This window comes from Macaca thibetana, chromosome 12 (genome assembly GCF_024542745.1).
Source record: "Macaca thibetana thibetana isolate TM-01 chromosome 12, ASM2454274v1, whole genome shotgun sequence".
In the NCBI taxonomy this organism is placed as follows: Eukaryota; Metazoa; Chordata; class Mammalia; order Primates; family Cercopithecidae; genus Macaca; species Macaca thibetana.
The window spans coordinates 31,285,516-31,307,086 of record NC_065589.1 but is presented as its reverse complement, the minus strand read 5'-3'; the positions used below and the strand labels follow the sequence as shown (position 1 = coordinate 31,307,086).

Genomic DNA, 21,571 nt, shown 5'->3' with positions numbered 1-21,571 from the left:
GTTGGTTACTCAGCACTGTTAGGTGCAGCAGCTTCTCATTCTACTTGTTCCTGAATGTTCTTCCTATTATTTTATTCAGGGGAAGAAAAGCAGATTCATACAGCTGTCCTGAGCCAGCAATGGAGTTAACACTCATGGTTAATTCTCACACTTCCAACTGCAGCCATGATCTTCAAGAAGCCTGGTTAGGTTGCAGATTTTAAGAAGACTTTGGAATATTAAGGACAACCAAATTTCTGTAATTTTAACAATATATAATGCAAATTATTGTTTGCTATTTATTTGAAAATTTTCATAGATAGTCCCAATAATATATTTGAGTGTGTGTGATGTGTATGCATGTGTGTGTGCATACACAATTGCATGTTAGGAGATGCTGTGGTGTGCTGCCCAGAAACCTCTTCAGGACCTGGACACTCAGCTGGAAGTTTTGGCTGTTGATAATTCGTCTCGGCTTCCTCACTCTTGGGATATTGACACTCCAATGCTCCATCTATGCTGCAAAGAAAAATAGCTACTTTCTGGACAGACTTACAAAATTCTGGTCTTATGGTTCATTTACTCCAACCACAAACATGTATAGAGTGCCAGTTACTGATGCCAGGCAAATTTCAAGTTGTCAAAGACACAGTGAAATGCATAAAAAGTTGGTTTTTTAAGTGCCTCCAAAGGCACCATCCCTTGGAGAACCCAGCAAAATTAAAGAGGCTTATTTAAAAGCCTTCAACATTTATTATGTGGAAGGAAGTGTTTTCACTGAATTCACAGAGCACCCATTTTCTAGATTACATTCAGTTTTGTGAGTTTCATATATGGCTTGTAGTCTACTGTGTATAGTTTTATATATATGGTCATATAGCATAATGGTAAGGAGCACTGCTTTTGGAATCAAGCTGCCTGCAAGACAAATCTTAGTTCTGATAACTTTTGTCATGCACTAGTATCACCTTTGAACAAGTTATTTTATCTCTCTGTACATTAATTTCCTTGTCTAAAAATAGGAGTAGCAGTAGTAACACAGGTTTCATTGTGTTCTTGTGAGTTCCCATATACAGAGGATTTAGAACAGTCACTGGCAAATTAATAAATGCAATTCGAAATGTGCAATATTTATGATGGAATGTGGGAAAGCAAACCCTGCCACATTTAGGCGAAGCCCCAGATGTTGATATTAGTCTCCCAGGGGGAGAGAAGGGGAAGACCATTTTCAGATTCCTGAGGCTGACAGAGATAACAGATTTTTTTTTTTTTTATTCTTGTTCCCTACATTTTCTTCAGAAGTTTCATTTACAACTCATGGCAAGCTTTTAAAATATCCGTTTGAAGAACAGTCTCCTTGGGACTTGAAAGCCTTCTTAAGAAAACCAGAAAATAAATAAATGAAATTTAAAAAAAAAAGTAAATTAAATAGCATGTATGAAAAGCCTCTGCTTTCTTACTACATTGTGAGTAAGAAGCTCATCTGCCTGCATCAAGAGACTATCAAGCATGCTACAGTTTTTTCTCCTATTGACCTCTTGCCAATATGATTACAATAGGAGAAGTGAATCGTGCAGTGTCCGAACTCTCACAGGGAGGTGTACTTAAAATGGATTACTTCTACTCCTTAGGCAGCCGATCAATAAAGATGTGGTTTGCAATGAGAATGGAGATGTCTGTGGGCTGTAGTAGTTATCCTCTGTGTCTCTTTAGAAATTAATTAAAAATCAATGAAGTGTGCAACCTATTAATACAGCAACCTCTAGATTAATAGAAACTGAGCCTTTCTCTGAGCATACATATTGTGCAAATGCATTCAGAGACTATAGAGAGGTGGTTGAATGTCTGACACCTTAGTAATAATTGAGCAGAAACAGATCATTCCTAATATTTTGTAGTTTCACAAAATTGCATGCTACTGGTGGAAAACCATAAAGCTTAGGGACAGGGATATGTATGTACAATTTTCCTTCTTAAGCTGATTATATCAAATTTTATGAGGTATCCTTATTACAAAGCAAAACTTCTGCCATCATATAGACCTAAAGAATTTCAATAACTATTTTCTTAAGTGTGGTTTACTATCTATATGTCCCGGCAGTTAAGTTTATTTATAACTGCTGAATATTTTTATGTAAGTATCTTTGCATTAAAAATGTGAAATTCCTAGAACACTAAAGGCTCTTATGCAACTTGAGTATCCACATAAGGAGTTGAAAAGTGTGTCATTCAATTCAGTTCTGCCTTGTCTCATTTGGACGGCAATGGGCTCGGCCCCACTATGCAAATATCTGCCCAACACATGTAAAGCTCGCAAGAGTGGCACTTACATACTTCCTTCTGGAAGTCACCCAGCCACTTCCAAACTTCCTGATCTGCCCCATGCTCTCCTTCCTCAGGCTTGTTCCTCTTAAAATCCTCAGAAGGATTTGTACCATGGCTTCTGTTTTCATCTAAATCCCCTACGGTTGATTCTGATGTCCATTTTGACACACATCCTTGTTTCTACCTTTGCATTCTTCCTCAGAATTCCAGGGCTTTGTTTCCATCTAGTTTCTGCATAAAGGCTAAGAGAAAGAGATTCCTGCTTTGCACCTTGGCTCATTTTCTAGCCTAACATTACCATAGAAGTACCAGATATCATCACATTACTTAAAATGTGAATCATCTATCTTTAATCATTATAACTGTCAAGAAATTGTCCTGGAGAGTCTGCTGTCATTACACGTTTCAGGACACATGTGATGGTATAGTAATAATACAAATTTCACTGTTTCTTGGCCCAACCTGCTTGCAGATCATCTGTAGCTCCCTGCCTCTAAAAAGCCTTTTGCAGATATTTCTAGGGTTCACCAGGAACCTCATAGACACTGATGGATAATCTTTCTTGTTTTTTGTTTGTTTGTTTTTCAGGACTCTTCACTGATATCTGCAGTTGTTGAACCCACAGTTGAAACTCCTGTGGAAATGCTGATATCTTTTCTGAGGCTGCTATCTCTTGATGCTCCAGAAGCTGCAGCTTATAATGTTTCAAACCATTGCAATTATGCCCTTCCATCCTCCTCACCATGTCAGTGCTCTGCTGTCTTCCACACAGCCCTACGGAGGAGTTCTACCCTCTTCTGAACTTTGTGCCTTATTTTGTCCTCAGCTGTATTAGTAGCTATTCTTGATTCCTTAGTAACAGTCTCCTTAAAAATCTTCAGTAACTTTAGATACTCATTCCATAAAGGCTCAGATCTAGTCCAAAAGGTAGCCATGGAAAATTAACATATTTCTCTTTGCTTAAGTCTCCTCTTTTTAACCATGTGCATTTGCCGTCATTTCCGCATTCTCCTTTACCCTTCAACAGACGTGCACACATATCATGCACATACACCAAACCATGTTTTCACTCAGGTAGCCAAAAAAGCCCACAAGCAACTTGACTCCACTTGACCCTCCAGCTTCTTTTCTTGTAATTCTTCACGTTGAACTCTATGGCCAAGCAAAGCTGAAAACCCTCTAATTTCTTTTGCCTATATACTTACTATTTCCTTTATCTGGAACACGCCCTCACCATACACTGCTACACTCTTGCTACCGTGCTACAGAGACACACTTGATCAAATTTAACGTTTCTTAGATCACAAATTAGATGTCATTTCCTCCACAAGATCTTCCCCAGCTCCTAAATAGACTGGGTCACTCTATAACATAATGATAATTTCCAAGTTTATCTATATTTATAGACAGATATCCATCCATCCATCCATCCATCCATCCATCCATCTGGAGCTAAACCCTGAGATTATCAAGCATTATTTTAAAACAACTTTTTGGATTTGTGGCTAAATCAAAGTTATTTTATGATCAGAAAGAACATAAACTTGTATGCTCAGACTTTATAAATGCTATACAACAAATTACCCAATGCTAACAGTTTCATGTATAGATTAGATAAAGCACAAAGCTGAAATATATATGTGTGCATATACACACACACGTATATATGTGTGTTATATGTATGTATGTATATACCTCTAAATATGTATGTGTGTATATATGTATTGAGATTTATACATATATATTCATATGTGTATATATATATATAGAATCTCAATAGGGCACTCATCTATTGACTTTATTAATTTGTCAAATTATTTTTAAGAGAATTAAACATTAAAATGAGTAATGGAAGTAGAAAGCTATATTTTTTCAGCTTGTTCAAGTCTGAAAAATAAAGATTTTTATCTTCTATTCTTCACTTCAAACCCTTATGGATTGTTGAGTACCTGGAACTGTGAATGGTGTGTTCCTGTGGAGATGACATAGCTCAGTTTGACCCTCCTCACGTTTACCAATTTCATCACGTTTTGGGACAGTCAATAAATAGTAGTCGATTGATTGATTTCCTCCTCTCCCTACTCCATTTATTCATCCTTACTCTTTCTATTGCCTTTGGATCAAGAGGTTAGGAAAGAAGAAATTCCCAGCAGTAATAAATATACTTGCAAACGTGACCTCATAACAATTAAAAATAAAAGAAGAGGAAAAGGTATCATAAATTTTAATATTATTGGCAATAATTTTCTATTGCTAATGATGATTTTTATTACATTGTCCCTTTGCTTTTTATTTTTTAGTATTAAACATCTGTTAATTTTCAGGCTTACTTGCGTATATGTTGCAAATTGCTTGCTCAATATTTTTAATTCTGGAATACTATTTGGGCTTTGGGCTAAATGCTATCGGTTTTCCCACAATTGTTAGGAAATTAGGGTATTGTTCATGCACACTGACAACGTGAAGTTTGAAAGCTGACCTCTTCTTTTGGTCTCCTCTCCAGTTCACAGATTTATGTGGTTAATATCTCATATGAAAGAAGGTTAAAAGCACATATTATAAAAACGGTTCTAAAGGGTCATTTTTAATCCATTCTTGTTTATCATTGGCATCTGGGGAGTGGAGTGCAGGAAGGAAGGGTGCTTTCTGGGACAAGACTTCCCAAACTTCATTATCAGCTCTGCTACTAACTATATGCAGCCATAGGCATGTTAGACATGTTAGTTACTCAGTCTGCCAAGATCTTCATCTATAAAATGGCAATAATAATAATACTTATCTCATAAGATTGTTGTGAGAATTAATGAATGACTATATGTAAAATTCACAGAACAGTTAAGAGTAAACACTCGATGTTATTAGTATTATGTCCTTTGTCCAGCACCTTGCATTACAGATGATTCTCGTTTTTAAAAGTTCAGTTTTTAAGTAACTCGAAATTCCCTTAGTTTAAAAGTGTGTTTTATACTTAGAATCCCAAAGAACATCTATTGACTGTCAACCACATCTCCTGATAATGCTGTCTTTCCTATAATGGTTTAATTTCAGCACCCTTACCATCTTTAATGTTTGTGAGGGTTTTTTTGTATACTTTCATTTCTGTGTATAGTTATCTGTATAACATTTCACTTTGGTATTTAAAAGATAATAGGGTAGAAAATGGAAATGATAAGAAAAACATTCTCATATGGTAATATAATTAAGAATAAGTTAAAAATCAATAAAGAAACTAAAATTGGCTTATCTTTAGCCTCTAGTGGACACACATTGAACTTTAGCTGGATGACTATATATTCATTAGAACAAAATTTAAGTACATAGGGAAAAGCTGTAAATATATAACTGTGTATGAGATTTAAAGGTAAAACAAAATTAAATATTTTGTGTTACTCTTTATTTATAATTGAATCTCACTTATAGCATGTAAATCTATCATTCACTTTTTAAAAAAATTACTTTTGACTCTTAGAAATACATTACAAATGAAAATCAGGGACACCTCATATTTGTGTATAGGTATGCATATTCCATTAGGTTATCAGCTATTACAGGAGTAAAGACAAAGTATCATTTATTTTCTCTTGATCATTTTCTAGCGTACTGCATGCACAATATACATTGTATATACAACTCACTCTCTATGTAGTTGAAAAGAATAAAGTTTCCTTGTTTCTCTAAACAATCTGTTATTGAACAGAAATTATGTGCTGGGCAATCTGCTAATTGTTTTACATATAATGACATGGTATTTCCTTCAAGCTGTTCATTGTCTGCTGTGACATACATATATGGACACAAACAAATTATGTACAGGATGTGTTTAGAAAGTACAGAAAAAGGGAAATGTAGCATATTCTGTGTTTATTACAAAAAAACTAACAGAAGAGGTGGAATTCGAGCTTGATATTGAATGAAAATTAGATATTTAAATTTTTGGATAAATACAGTAAGTAAAGAACATTCTAGACATAATAAAAAGCATATAAAAAGGATAGAGTTCTAAAAAGATAATGATATGTTTAGAAAAATGACAACTTATTTGAGGATAGGATCTAAGTTGTCAATGACTAGAAGCGCCAAAATTAAGTGTCTAACTATATTGTGATTACCTAATATGACGTGCACAGCAGTTACTGAAAGTCTTGATAAAACAAATTGACATGATCAGATTTGGCACTTGTGTGGAGGACAAACAAGGGTAAAGCACATTAGAAAGAATCAAGGAGATCAATCAGGATACTATAATACTAGTTCCAATAGCAATGCTTTAGTGTTTGACTAAGACAATAACTTGGAGAATTAAGTTTAATTTAGAGCAGCAGACAGATATAGGAGCTTATCAATGAGGTTAAACCATAAGACAGCATGAGATAACTCAGATATTTTCTTCCAGGGCAAACTCAGGAAAACACCATTGTTAAATAAGTGAGTGCTAGAAAAGAATCCCAGTAAAAGTGACCAAAAGTAATGACCAGATTTGTAGGAGAAGAATAAAGACAGAGTGTTATTTCTTGTGGAGTTGGAGAGAAAATGAGAGAATTTTAAGAAGGTAAACTAGTGACAGTATGAAATACAATAGGGATGTAAAAAAGGATAACAGAAGGGGGACCCTCAAATTTGGAAATGGGAATATTAGCAACCTTGTGAGTCACTAGATTGCAGTGGACTCAAGAGTGAACAAGGATTTGAAAAATGGTGGTCCACAAAACAACAAAAAATTAGGCTCTTACAAATAAATGAATACATAGGCTGTCATTTGATAAAGGAAGTCACAAGTTTGTGATTGTTTATTCCTCCACCCCCAGAGAACTAAAATATTTATATGATGGATGGGAGGAGCCAGTGAGTCAGGGGAGACTGATGATGCAGGTTGAGAAGAAACGATGGAGAAATGTTCCAGCAGCAGGGATGGGATCAAATGTTCATGTAAGGAGGCAGGCTTTGTAAAGGAAGAGACATTTCCTCTGAGACGGCAACAAAGGACATGTTGGAATCTGGAAGAGAATAAGATGGGAGGAGTTCATGTTTTCATACCAGTATTTTTCTTGGTAAATTAGGAGGCACTAATATAAGTTGAGGATGAGAGGGAAGATGGGATAGAGAGAAGAGTTTTGAAGTGGCCAAAGGAGGACCATTGGTCTGATTTCACTCTGTACACCAGCACAGCAGGTGTCCATGGAGGGTGGGTAAGAAAGCTCACATAAGATCAGGATAAAGATTGCCAAAGAATACTGAGGGACAATATAAGATAAAAACCATTAAATTTGTAATTGTATCACCTGGCTCGAGTATTCTACTGTCCTCAGAAGCACAGAAACCGAGAAATTAGATATTTGGGGTCATCCAGGGAAGGATATTAGCAGGTAAGTGAGACAGGAGGAGAGAGATAAGGAAAAATGAACAAAAATAACTGTAGAAATACAAGGGTGTTATTTGAAAGTGTTACATATATAAGAGTTTTAATTCCAAGAGTTTTATATATATATGAAGTCTTTTAAAAACTCAGAATAGCTTTGGACATTAGCATGAATTTTGAAGTCGGTTTCATCTTCAAAGGTTTTCTTACTAACACCAACAACAAATGCATGGGACCTGAAAAATTTATCTCATCTAAACATTTAAAAACTAAAATCAGTTACTCCAAAACCATATTTTTAAAACCTTATTTTAAGCTTAATATCAAAATCTAAAAGTATCAGATAATGACTTTATAGAATCATATAAAAAATTGTATTTTAAAACAGTGTGACAGAATTAGGTCTTTTTAAAAGCAAACTAAAAAGGTATTGTTTACTATTTGATTTATTTATTTTAACAGTTTGGCTTCCAATAATTCCTTCTACATTTTTAGTTACAAATGATCCATGTCTCCTACTGGATTTAATTTTTATCTGTCATATATTTTTGAAAGAGGTGAAGATTTTTTCCACATCACAATATATTAACATTTAACATAAGAAAACTATAAACCCTCTATAAAACACTGAAAGAGTAATATGATATAGCAACATTCACAAGTTATGGTACTGAATAAATGGATTTAATGAAACCAGTGACCTTGTGTTACAAAAATCAGTAGGTTTATTTTGCTGTCAAATGAGTTTATTTGAATCATAACTTCTATATTCCTTTACAATTATGATCATGTTTGGTAAAGTTGGACTACCTTTATATGACTTTATAAATTCAATTTCATTTTAAAAACATCTAATGCAAATTTAATACTTTCATCTTTTATGACAAGACAGCTCAGCCTGAAATAATCACTGTATTAACATTTTTTACCCATTCAAATAGTTCAATTCATTATTACAAAAACAGCAAGCATCCCTAGCCCATCATTAAGTCCTACTGTTTTAATTACAAGAAAAACAATACTCTAAGGAAGGCTTTTGTGAATCATGGCACTGTAAACCCAATCTTATGCAAAGATACGCAAATAAAATGGAGTGCAGTGTTTTTTTTCTACATCAATATTCTAGTAGAAATACCATATTTTCTGGCAAAAAAAATGTAAAGTCTGTTAAAATATAATGGTTCTTTCTTTGAATTCAGTCACAAAGAGACACTGCTTAGAAATACATGTTACTTTGTACTATTTGGAAACACATGAAATCTGCATTCAAGGCCAATATTTTAATTAAAAAGTTCTACATCCACTAGGATTTAGCAGACTTATTTTTGACTTCTCTCTGACCAAATTTAGTTCCTCTTTCTGCATATTGTTGTTGTATGTAAATGTTTGCCAGTGTCAGGAGATTCAAGCTATTCAAACATTAAAATTAAGTGCTACCTAAGATTTATTTAGAAACAAAACCCAACTTTGACCTTAGGAATTAGAATCTTTAAATCAAAGTCTGTACAACACTGAACACTTCATTAAGAATGTCTGTTAAGAGAAACGTGGCTGGGGTTTGGTAAGTAAGGAAGAACTTCATTGTATATTTTGTTTAGACATTATTATTATTATTATTATATTATTATTTGAGACAGAGTCTCACTGTGTCACCCAGGATGGAGTGCAGTGGCACCATCTCCACTCACTGCAAACTCCACCTCCCAGGTTCAAGTGATTCTCCTGCTTCAGCTTCCTAAGTAGTTCGGATTACAGGTGTGCGCCACCATACCTGGCTACTTTTTATATATTTTGTAGAGACAGGGTTTCTCCATGTTGGCCAGACTGGTCTCAAACTCCTGACCTCAAGTGATCCACCTGCCTCAGCCTCCCAAAGTGCTGGGATCACAGGTGTAAGCCGTCGCACGGAGCCCATTATTATTTTTAATATAAATAACGTATCATGAAGGTAGACTCTGCTGGATTTTCCAACTTGAAGAAGGTGAATCTAAATCCAAACAGTACTGGAGAATAACTAACTTTGAGCAAGGTATTTGAAGAGCCATTTATGATTTTTTAAAGATGACAAGGAAAATTGTATGTATGTACATCCACCCAAACAGATACGCATACACACACAATTATACACAGAGATAATGCAATAGAGATTATGAGAAATGCTAGTGAAGGTGCAAAGGCATACAAACACATGGGGTGAATTCTGAATGGAGGAATTAGCAATGTTTCTTGAGAATGGACATTGAATTACATTTTGAAGGAACAATAAAGGTTAAAATTTTTAGTATAGCTACAAATGCATTACAACCCCACTGATTTACGCTTTTAAGATTAAGCCCAAAAATAGGTAAAATATTTTCTGTAAAAGGAATTACTTTAATAAAATATTTATGTAGAGCTACCATAGATGTCTCTTAACACTGAGGTCATGCATCTTCTTTCCATTGAGACAGTTCACTAAAAGATATGCAGCATTGAAAAGTGTAAGCGAGTCAAAAAATTAAAGGCACATTTTTTTGTTCTAAGATATTTAAAATCTCTTTGGGTAAACTATGATATTGAAATATACACACTCAATATATTTCAGTGTTCTCAATTAAGACAAATTAATACATTTTTAATTACTATTCTATTTATACCTCTAACAAATTAAAATTATTTATGTCTAGATATTAATACTGATTATTACCCAGTAGTGTATCTCCCACAAGAAGCTCGATAAGAAATATTTAAGATATTGCTGATAATGTTTCTGAATTTCTATCAGAACCTTTTGGCTGAGCTACATACAATTTACTTAAAGTTGCATTTTCATGTTATCACAGTATTGTCCTGAAATGTTTTAGACTGTATAATATTAGCAGAATATTGAAACTGCTATGAAAATAAGATGTTTCCTCCATAGTTTAACTGTTTTGTAAAATCTAATATTTTGTATTTCACAACCAGTGAAAAGTTCAGCTACTATTTTTATCTATTAACATTTTGCAGTTAAGGCATAGAGTTTTATTAAATTAGGAAATGGTTATTCATTATAATATAACCATAAATTGAGCTCTAGCTCATGAATGTGCTAATTGTTCTTTTCTGCTGAGGACAGTAGCTTATATTCACTTTTAAAACTCAATAGACATAGTTCATATGCAATTTAGATTAAATCTGAGTATGAAATGGAAAGCACACATACCATCTGTGAAGAAATACCCTTATCCCTAATTAATATGTATCATGTATTATAGCCCATTTTATTACTGAAGACAAGTTATAAAACATAAAGTTGAGTTTAATAAAAGAAAGCTAATTTAATGGGAATGAGAAATTGCCTACAAGAATATTGTAGATAATGGATACAATAGTCTTTGGCTAAGGAAGGATAACTTGATTTCCATGTAAGTTAGAGGCCTGGATATAAGTGTACTTAGAAGAAGAGCAGAACAAGCCTCTAGAGGCTAACTGGTGGATTAACATTCAACAAGTGTTTATTGAGAATCTACTATATCTAGGTACTATGATATAATAGCAATAACTTATATAATGAACACTCAGCTAGCACTTGCTAAATGATAAATACTGTCCTAAGCAGTTTACACAATCCCATGAAGTACATACTATTATTATTTCCATTTTACAAATAATGAAACTGAGGCACAGAGATGTTAAGTCACTTTCCCAAAAACACACAGCAAAGAATAGAGTTGGAATATTAACTGAGGCGGCCTGGTTTCAGATCTAAGGAACACATGTGCAGAACTGGGATTAGAGAAATTATGAAACTTGGTGAGCCTATAAGAGAGCTAATGGAGGTGGGCAGAAATAACAAGACAGAGAACTTGATGTAGGATAAGGCTGGAGGAGTAGGCAAGGGCAAACCTGCAAGATCTTGGAGGCCAGGCTCAGGATGTTGACTTTTATCTTAAGGGTGATGAAAGTCCTTGGGGCGTATAAACGGAGAGCCTGGGAATAACATGATTGGATTACATTTTGAGAAAATCTCATTGGCTACAGTGTACATGACTGATTACAGAAGGAAGATCAAAGTGAAAAATGAGAGTTAAGGGGCTATTTCACAGTCCAAGGGAGAGATGGTGGCAGCCCGGACCAGGGTGGTGCTAGTAAAGGTGGTGGAGATGGAGAGAAGTAAGTGATTTGAAAGAAATTTAAAAGCTATTATCAACATTACTTAATGTCAAAATAGGAGCATGAAAGAGAGGAAGAAACAAGGATAACTTCAGTTAGTGCTACTGATTGGATGATGACATATGCAGGACTAATGTTTATATTATTCAGGCTTCAGTTTAAATATTATGTCCACAGAGAGGCCTTCTCCAACTGTTTGAATTAAAGCATCATCCTCCCCTCTGTAGGTCTCTAAACCCTTATCCTGCTTTATTTTTCATCAGAGCACTTATGACTACCTGACAATATATAGGCATGCTGTTACTTACCCACTGTCTGTTTCACTGACTACAGTGAAGGCACCACGAGGAGAAAGAATTTATCACTCATACTCATGCTATATTCTCTACCCTTTAGAACAGTGCCTTGCATATCATAAGTAGGCAATCAATATTTACTGAAGGAATAAGTGAATGAACATGAAGGCTGTCAGAATATGTATGATAGTTAAGATTGTAGATCTGAGTGACATCTTTCACAGAGACGAAAGTGAAGAAACACACGTAAGGAATAAACAAAAGAAAAACTCATGGGGACAAAACTGAGATGACAAAGTTAGGGGCATGGAAGAAGCCCCAGCAAAGAGCAGTGCAGCAGAAATCCAGAGTTTTAAATATGGAATGACTGTCAATGTCAAATGCAAAATGCTAGAATGGCATTGTAAGAAGAGGACTGGAAAAATGCCATTAGGATTGGCATTTAGGTGGTCATTCGTGATATTGTTGATAAAAATTTTGCTTAAGCATTCAGGATGGAAGTCTGAATAGTAGTTTGGACAGGAAATTGGAGATGAAAAAGGAAAACAGTATTTGCAGACTATTCTTTCAAGAGGTATGTCTATGAAAAAATGAAGGGAGACAGAGAACTAGCGAGGAATTAAGGGAAGCAGGACGTAGAAAGAAATATTATATAAGGGTTGATACGGAATCCAGAAATGTTTCTTGATGGTGGTCATGAGAATTTGGTCAACCTAACAAAAAACAGAAAAAGCCCAACTATTTCCAGCTAGGGAAGTGGTGGGGAGGGAACAGCAAGGGTGGGAAAGGGGAAATATAAAGCCCTACCATACGAGCTAAGCTATAGTAAACTGGTTTAAACAACAAGGTCAAGGTCAATGCAATCTCTGACAGACTTTCCTATGAGAAGGGTCAGTCAAATTGTTTATTCCTCTAGGCTAACGTAACGAGCAAGTTTTAGACTCAGGCTATACTGCTTAAGGCTGTATAAAAGGATCCTGTCTCAAAACCAGACTTAGAGTTTTCTTAATAGTTCCAAGTAATTTGCCATGCCTACCTCAAGTGCTGGGCAAATAGTGGGTACTAAAAAGTATTAAATATTGGAAATATCAAGTTACTGGGAGTAAATTCTATTATCTGTAAATTTGGCTTGTTTTGTCTTATCATCACCATCATATTTCACTGTGAATAGAAATTTTAGAAAATTTCTTTTCCATTTGTAATTATTTTGAAGTGACATTCCTTCCAAGAAACAGCTTTCCTCCTATATATTCAGCGCTCATATACACATAATTGCACCTGATTTGAAGATGAACAAATATATTTCTGCTTAAGAATTTTTGGTTTCTGTCTCAGATAATACATTTGTAATAAAAATAAACACTATTTCTTTTTTTGCTTGTTTTTTTTGAGATGGAGTCCCGCTGTGTCGCCCAGGCTGGAGTGCAATGGCGTGATCTCGGCTCACTGCAACCTCTGCCTCCCGGGTTCAAGTGATTCTCCTGCCTCAGCCTCCTGAGTAGCTGGGGTTATAGGTGCACACTACCGCGCTGGCTAATTTTTGTATTTTTAGTAGAAACGGGGTTTCAGCATGTTGGTCAGGCTGGTCTCGAACTCCAGACCTTGTGATCCACCCGCCTTGGCCTCTCAAAGTGCTGGGATTACAGGCGTGAGCCACCGTCCCCGGCCAATAAACCCTATTTCTAAATGCACCCTATTTCTTACCATTTTCTTCAAAATCACTATGTATACTCTTTCAATTATTATCCCATATGTACTTTAATGGATGAACTAAATATTGATACACTAAAAAAAAAATAAAATAAAAAACTCTGTTACCAACTATCTCAACCTCTAGCAAATTATCTATGTTAAGATGATATTGGCCATAATAATATTGGTATATAAATATTACCAGATAATTTCTTTGAAAATCTTCTTCAGTTCTATACATTTCATAGTATAGAACCTTAATTACATTTCAAAGACACCACACTAGTTAGGCACTTCACTGGGTTTTACTTGAAATGACATTATCAGTGTCATGTTAAATAATTGATTCTAATAATAGTTTATTATTGAATACCAAGCAATTGAAATCAATATAAAATCTTATTGTGCAGTAAAGTATGTGTGATTCCATCTCAACAAAATGATAAATAATTGTGTCTCTCAGACTGTTTTAATATAGTTAGAAAGAAGCCACTGAAAACTGAATTATCGGACTTTCTCCTTCCTTTTTAGTATATTGAACTCATACAAGCCACCTTTAATTTCTTTTCTGCACTACCAGATTGCAAGGAGAAAATCTGAAGCCTAGCTTCTCAAGGATTTGCTATTTCTTTATTAATTGTTATATGTGCCTTTCATTCAAAGTACCAGGTAGTGCGTTCAGCAATGAAATCGTAACACCTCAAGAAAAGGGTAAATTAACATCTGATTAAATAAAATTCATACTGCTCTCATTTAGTAAGAGTGCAATTAAATTCATGTCTTTTAATTTTAACATATCTCAAGTCTTAAGCTCATTTTAAAAGTATAATAAAAATACCAAAATAGTAGATATTAGGATCACTACGTAACACAACTCCACAGAGTATTATTTACATAAAAATTTTGGTTTAATTTCATCATGTTTACAACTCCGCTTTAATTTTTTTGATGTTCCTCTTTTTATACTCTAGTACTATTTAATATCTTCACTAATGAATTATAATTTTAAAAAGAGGAAGAGAGAAAGGAAAATGAAACAGCACATGAGAATTAATAACATGTGCAATGTGCTTTTGACTGCATCCACTAGACATATTTTCAAATGAAAATCTCTAATGTTTTCTTAAATCCATTTCATAGCATTAGCGTGCTTTGGATCTTAACTCCATAGACATGTGTTATAAATCAATACTATTATCTCATTCACAAGTCTGAAGCAGAGAGGTAGACATGGATCCCAGGATAATAGACGTATTTTGTGTTAGATCAGGCTAACATTAAAAAATGTGTCTATGGAATCTCAACAATAGATTCACTTGCTATTTTGTAGAAAGTTGTTTGTTTTAACATACTTATACATCTCGTTTCACAAAATGCACTAGCATTGCTTCAGAAACCTGTCTGGGAAAAAATACTAAGCTACTAAAATTCAATAGTAGTTGTAGGAATAGTAAAAATACAGAAACTGTATATATTGTCATAAGTGGAAAAAGTCCAATGATCAATTAACTACATAAATCTAATTTTCATGAGAGTACAAAGGCCTTCTAGTGTCTCTAGAAAAAATTGCAAATAAATCCTCAGATATGCACCTATATGTGTACCGTATAGATTCCCTATGCTCTACAACTAGTAAGATACATTCTATCAGCTTTTTCTTATGAAGTTAACGTGGTGATTAACATTACAATAAGTCAAGCCTTTTCTTTTGCACCAATGTAATATTTGTATTAAAATTACGTATTGACTAAATATGTGGAATATCTTCCTTTAAGAATATTTGTAACCTGAGAACACTTGGGTAGAGAATATAAATTATAACCTATTAATACTTAAAGAGTTTATGAATAAAAGCTTAGAGGCACCAATCAGTAGAATGTTGTTGTTATATTTAAGACATCACAAAATTGAAAATAAATTCAGTTTAGTCTAAATCCATGTATTCTCTGACTCTATGCTTTACACTTCTTAGATAACATTTTGAATGCAGCATTAAGAAAATCAGGTACACAATGGCACCGATGCTAGAAAGCCTCAAACATTAAGATTGCTAGAGCAAATGCATTTCTCTCTCTCTCTCTTTTAAAGTAACTTAAGGGTTTTTAAGGTGATGCGAGTTAATGACGGAAACCAGAATTTTAAAGAGTACAAGTGACAAAGAAAAAGTAACAGAAGATGTCAGTCAGGGGATTATTGGTTTAATTTTTGACTTTACATCTCCTATTCCCTGTTTTAATTGGGATTATTGTAATTGATGTTATTTAGTGTCTGGAAAGAGAGAACCATGAGAGCTCCATTAGCCTTCTTGGGATAACAAGCAAAGGTAATAACTTTTCCTATTAAGCAAACAAAGACTGTGGCCAACTCTCATTTGGCTTGTCAGCGCCTCCCCGCCAGGACGGTTCGGCCTCCTCACTTGTGTAAGGAGCTGGCTGGCTGGCTGGCACACAGGATGTGCTGTCAATATTGCCTGGCGAGTTTTAAAATCATTTTCCAAATGAAACCCTTTTAAAATTCTATGAACCATTCTTTTGCTGAATATATCAGTCTTTTGCTACTTACAACAAAGAATGTGCTTTATCCTCAACAGTGCTTCTCTGTCTTTAGTGTCCGTTTTATTTCTGTCTCCAGTAAAATTCATTAGCACAGTAGAACAGAAATTACTACGTTTAATATGATCATCCGTTTCAATAGAAAATGCTCTTACACACAGATGGCTTACATTTTTTTGAGTGTGTGAAACACAAAATTTAGCATTGCATAATCTACTAACTGCAAGTCTCTGATGGACTTATAATTATGATTGCCTACTAGCTGATTTGAGAAGTTATTTCTGTAGGAGTTCAGTGGACTTCTTATTTGGATGCCATAAATACTTAAATATTCATTTTCCATGAGTTGCCAGGGACAACGGGTTCCCAGCAGTGCTAAACAGCTCTCTGAACAGTAGGTGGCAGCACTGTTCAGCTGCCTTTTGTTGTTTGGTTTTATTTTGCCAATTGAAATCACTTCCTTCACCATAAGAACAAGGAGGAAAAAAGGGAAAAGCTTCAAATGTCTATATGCTTACATACAAAACCCATATAAATTTCTCATAATTTGGGAGTGCAAATTAAGATGATTACTTAAGAATCAAAATGACAAAACAGTTCATATTATCATGTTTTCTCCCTTAGCTTGTTCTATGTGATTGCTTACTTTTAATTTTGCCTCTGTTTTTCACTATTTGAAGTAGAAAATTACAAACATAAAATATGTACACAAGTGAAGTGCTCTGCACTTAAGTACTTCTACATCCATAGTTGTTGCCAGTTTCAAGAGAGAGCTTCTTCCTGTCTTCTCAAATGCTCCACAATTTATACCTAATTTTATCAATTCAAGGAGTAATAAATTTATACCTAATTTTATCAATCCTTGGAGTAATAAATTTTCCCTGAATAAATTTTTTCTTTCTAAAGAGCAGCCAGAAGTCTCAGCCAGTTCATAGCATGAAGTTTCCACTTCTTGAAGATTCAGGCATTAAGTATGTGATAATTTGGTCATTTTACTTAGTATCACATACTGACATACATATATAGGGTTTTGCATGTGCACCCAAACATACAAACTTATTGTGTATTGACTCATGAGGAGCCTGAGTTTGTGAAGCCACCTATGATAGTGAGGAATTTGAAGTAAGTCTGTTTTATTCAAGTCTACTATTTTTTCATCTGTTAACTAAGTGATCCCAATAACTACCTTACAGATTTGAAGTAAAACATGAATGGGGCACAGTATATAAGGCATTCTGTAAAAGCAATAATCCCATTGTTTTATTATTCTATGTCTGTGTTTTTGCTAGACAGTACAATGCAAGGACAAACAATATAAGGATACAATCTTATATATACACAATCTTATATTCCCAGCACTTGGCACAGTATATATACAATATAAGATTGTATATATACGTATATATACACGTATATATACAATCTTATATTCCCAGCACTTGGCACAGTATCATGCAAACTTTAGGCATTCAGATATAATTCTCAATCAATGAATAATGACAAATTTTCTAAACATAATGAGTTTATAATACAGATCAAGCTGGTTAATTTATTGAAGTAAATCCAAATATCCATTCATTTATTCAACATTCAAAGAGGTCCTCCTTACTCTGAGCTCAAATTCTAGCAGATGAGGTGGGTATATTAAATATATATACATATATACATATAAAAATGTATATAAATATATGCTAGTGCTTTAGTTCAGTGGTTCCCAACATTTTAGGAACCAAGGATTGGTTTCATGGAAGACAATTTTTCCACGGATATGGGAGGAGGGGAGAGGGATAGTTTCAGGAAGAAACTGTCCCATCTCAGATCATTGGGTATTAGTATTAGATTCTCACAAGCAGCAAACAATCTAGATCCCTCGCATGCACAGTTCCCAATAGGGATCCCACTCCTATGAGAATGTAATGCCGCTGCTGATCTGACAGGAGGCGGAGCTCAGGCAGTAATGCTCACTTGCAGCCCCCTTCACCTTCTGCTGTGCGGCCTGTATGGCTCTGTGGCCCTGGGGTTGGGGACCCCTGCTTTAGTCTATATGTGAAACATTGACATAAACTTATAAATGTGACACTTTATATATGATACGTGGTTACTTATAAAGCACTTATAAATATGCAAATTATCTCATTTAATCTTTTTAACAACTATTCAGTTAGAAATATTTAATACTGAGCAACCTGAGACTTAAAAGTTTAAGATTCTTAATTAAGCAGGACTTGCTCTAAATCATCACCTCTTCACACTATACCATGTGAAAAGAACCCATAGGAGCAATCAGTTCTTGTGATGCATAGCCAATACATTATTGTTACATTAAGCTATACAGTATTCTTAGATTAAATGGTTTGAAATTATCTATTTAAAAAGAATACTTCTTTATAGATCTTAGTTTCCCCTTCAGTGCAATAGATATATTTGTGCTTTATAAACTAAATTCATCTACTCATCTATCTTGCATTCTACATTTGACTAAGTATCATATGTGTTAGTCATTGTAGTGACAGGCAGAAAGAAGCAATCATGTTTATTATCATTCCAAGACTCTCATTGGGGAATAGCACAATAACTCTAACTGCCACTTATCCTAGAGAGGTAGCAATATGTAAACATCGAACACTCAAGGTTAGAGCTGAGCCTTGAATATGAGCTAGCAAAGCTAGGGCCTTCACTTGAGTGAACAACTGCTCTTGAATTTTGCACAGAGAGATGAAGGTCGTGGAGGAAGAACACTTAAATTATGCATGCCTAACCCACAAGGTTAAGGTTAAACTGACAGGAAAAGTGGTATGGATTCTTCCTACTCATAATCCTCAACTATAAAGGCATTGCAAGAGTTTGATATATTCAAGGATGACTGGATCATTATGATTTGGGTTTTTATCCTAACCTTCTTCTATTGAGACTATTGCAACTATCACCACAACCTTTCATGCAACTGCTAGAGACTAAACCACAGGTTAGAGCAACCACTGGTCCACTGTGGGTATCATGTTAACTCACAAAATTGCATACCATTCACATGCTACTTCAGATCCTTTTGTCTCACCTGTCACTTGGGGCTTTGTTACTTTTTGATTTTGGCAACCACTTGCTCTGACCAGGTCTTGTGGGCTCCAATCAGTGCAATAGATATATTTGTGCTTTATAAACTAAATTCCTCCACTATGGTGATATATCCATAGATATATCACTCTGTGTATCTTTCATTCTTACATACTGCTCTGAGGATTCCCTGTTGACACTGAGGTCACAAGACTTGCCTAGCTACTATGCACATGCAACCTGGAAGAGAGGTGAGCTACCCTGTTGAATGATGAGCCTTTGGCCAGAGAGAGACAAGACACTGAATAAACTTTTTTTTTTTTTTTTTTTTTTTTTTTTGAGATGGAGTCTTTCTCTGTCCCCAGGCTAGATGGCGCGATCTCAGCTCACTGCAACCTCCACCTCCCGGGTTCAGGCAATTCTCTTGCCTCACTGAGTAGCTGGGATTACAGGCACACACCACCATGCCCAGTTAATTTTTTGTATTTTAGTAGAGATGGAGTTTCACCATGTTGGCCAAGATGGTCTCGATCTCCTGACCTCGTAATCCGCCCACCTCGGCCTCCCAAAGTGTTGGGATTACAGGTGCGAGTCACCACACCAGGCCGACACTAAATAAACTCTTATACCTTTCTCCCCTCAAAAAACCTTTTCTGAGATGCAATTATTCAGATGACAGAAAAATTGTCCCAAGAGATGAGCAAAGGTTTCCCTGACTTCTGTTTTCCTGATATCGTACTCCATTAAAAAGGAAATAACACATGTGCTTTTGCCTCAAGCTTTGCTTTCAGGGGAATCCAGGCTAAAATACACACTACTAACACAAATAGAAAATCCAGATCAAATACACAATGAAATCCTTCAGCCATCACCAATACTTCCAGAATCTCCTGCAAACACTGAAATGAGCAAAGTCATAGTTTTCTCCAGCTCTAAGGTGTAAAAAAATGGTATTGATTCAACCAAATGTTCTGAAATAGAAAGCTTCCTCTTTTTGTTTTCCAAACATGCTATAAAATGATTAAAATGATAATTTTCTGAATTTAATTCAGAATTTTATTTCACTTATCATAAGCTTTTCTCAGAAAAGCAAAAACTATACTTTAGAGAAAAACCTAAATGATAATATGTCCCCAATACAATACTTGTTTGTCTGTATTTGAAGTTTCACATCACCTCAAATAATTGACTGATTATATAACATGCATATCCTAAGTTAGCATGTGTCAGTTTTCAGAAAACGTTGAAATGAGACTTATATTTATGTAATTTATGATCAATCTTGTTCCAAGAAAAGATTTAGGACCAATGATTAGAAAAATGCAATGTGATCAACCAACTACTTCTATGGGGACACTTTCTCTATTTGAATGCCTCATGTTTCTTTAGTATTGTTTCTATCAAAAGTGGTAATCCCACGACTCTCCTTCTCAGAAAATGGATCAAAATCAAAAGAGAAATAGTCCAGGCACATTTGTCCCTAGGGAGGTGATATGGTTTAGCTGTGTCCCCACCCAAATGTCATCTTGAATTGTAGCTCCTGTCATTCCCATGTCTTGTGGGAAGGACCTGGTGGAAGATAACTGAATTATGGGGGAGGCTTCCCCCCATATTGCTCACATAGTAGCATATAAATCTCATGAGATCTGATGGTTTTACAAGGGGTTTCAGCTTTCCCTTGGCTCTCATTTTCTCTTTGCCTGCTGCCATGTAAGATGTGCCTTTTGCCTTCTGCCATGATTATGAGGTCTCCCCAGCCATGTGAAACTGTGAATCCATTAAACCTCATTTTCTTTACAAATTACCCAGTCTTGGGTTTGTCTTTATCAGGAGCATGAAAACGGACTAATACAGGAGGTAAAGAAGTCATAAAATTTAGCTTATCTCATGGTTGCTTATATCTATAAAATGAACATTGGTTTGAATCATAATGAGAATAATAAATATATACACTCATCATGCACTCTTGGTCTATGGTAAGTCAACATCAAGTAATTAAGCTTAGAGGAGAGTAGCAAAGAAAATAAAAAATTTAGTTAGGGTCATAGTGAGAGGCTAAAAATCAGAGAATGTTAAGATCTTCCCTTTTTTCAGAAGTCCTTTAGTTTCTGAAATCTCCATAATAACCACCTTTTTCATGACCTCCTTACCCAATTCCAGATCAGACTTTCAGGAATGCTTTAAAA

General features: G+C 35.0%; 1 protein-coding gene across 5 annotated transcripts in view; it reads right to left on the bottom strand.

The window, feature by feature from the left end:
* ERBB4 (erb-b2 receptor tyrosine kinase 4) overlaps window positions 1-21,571 on the bottom strand; it is a 1,170,744-nt gene that overhangs the window by 58,799 nt on the left and 1,090,374 nt on the right. The window lies entirely within an intron of this gene.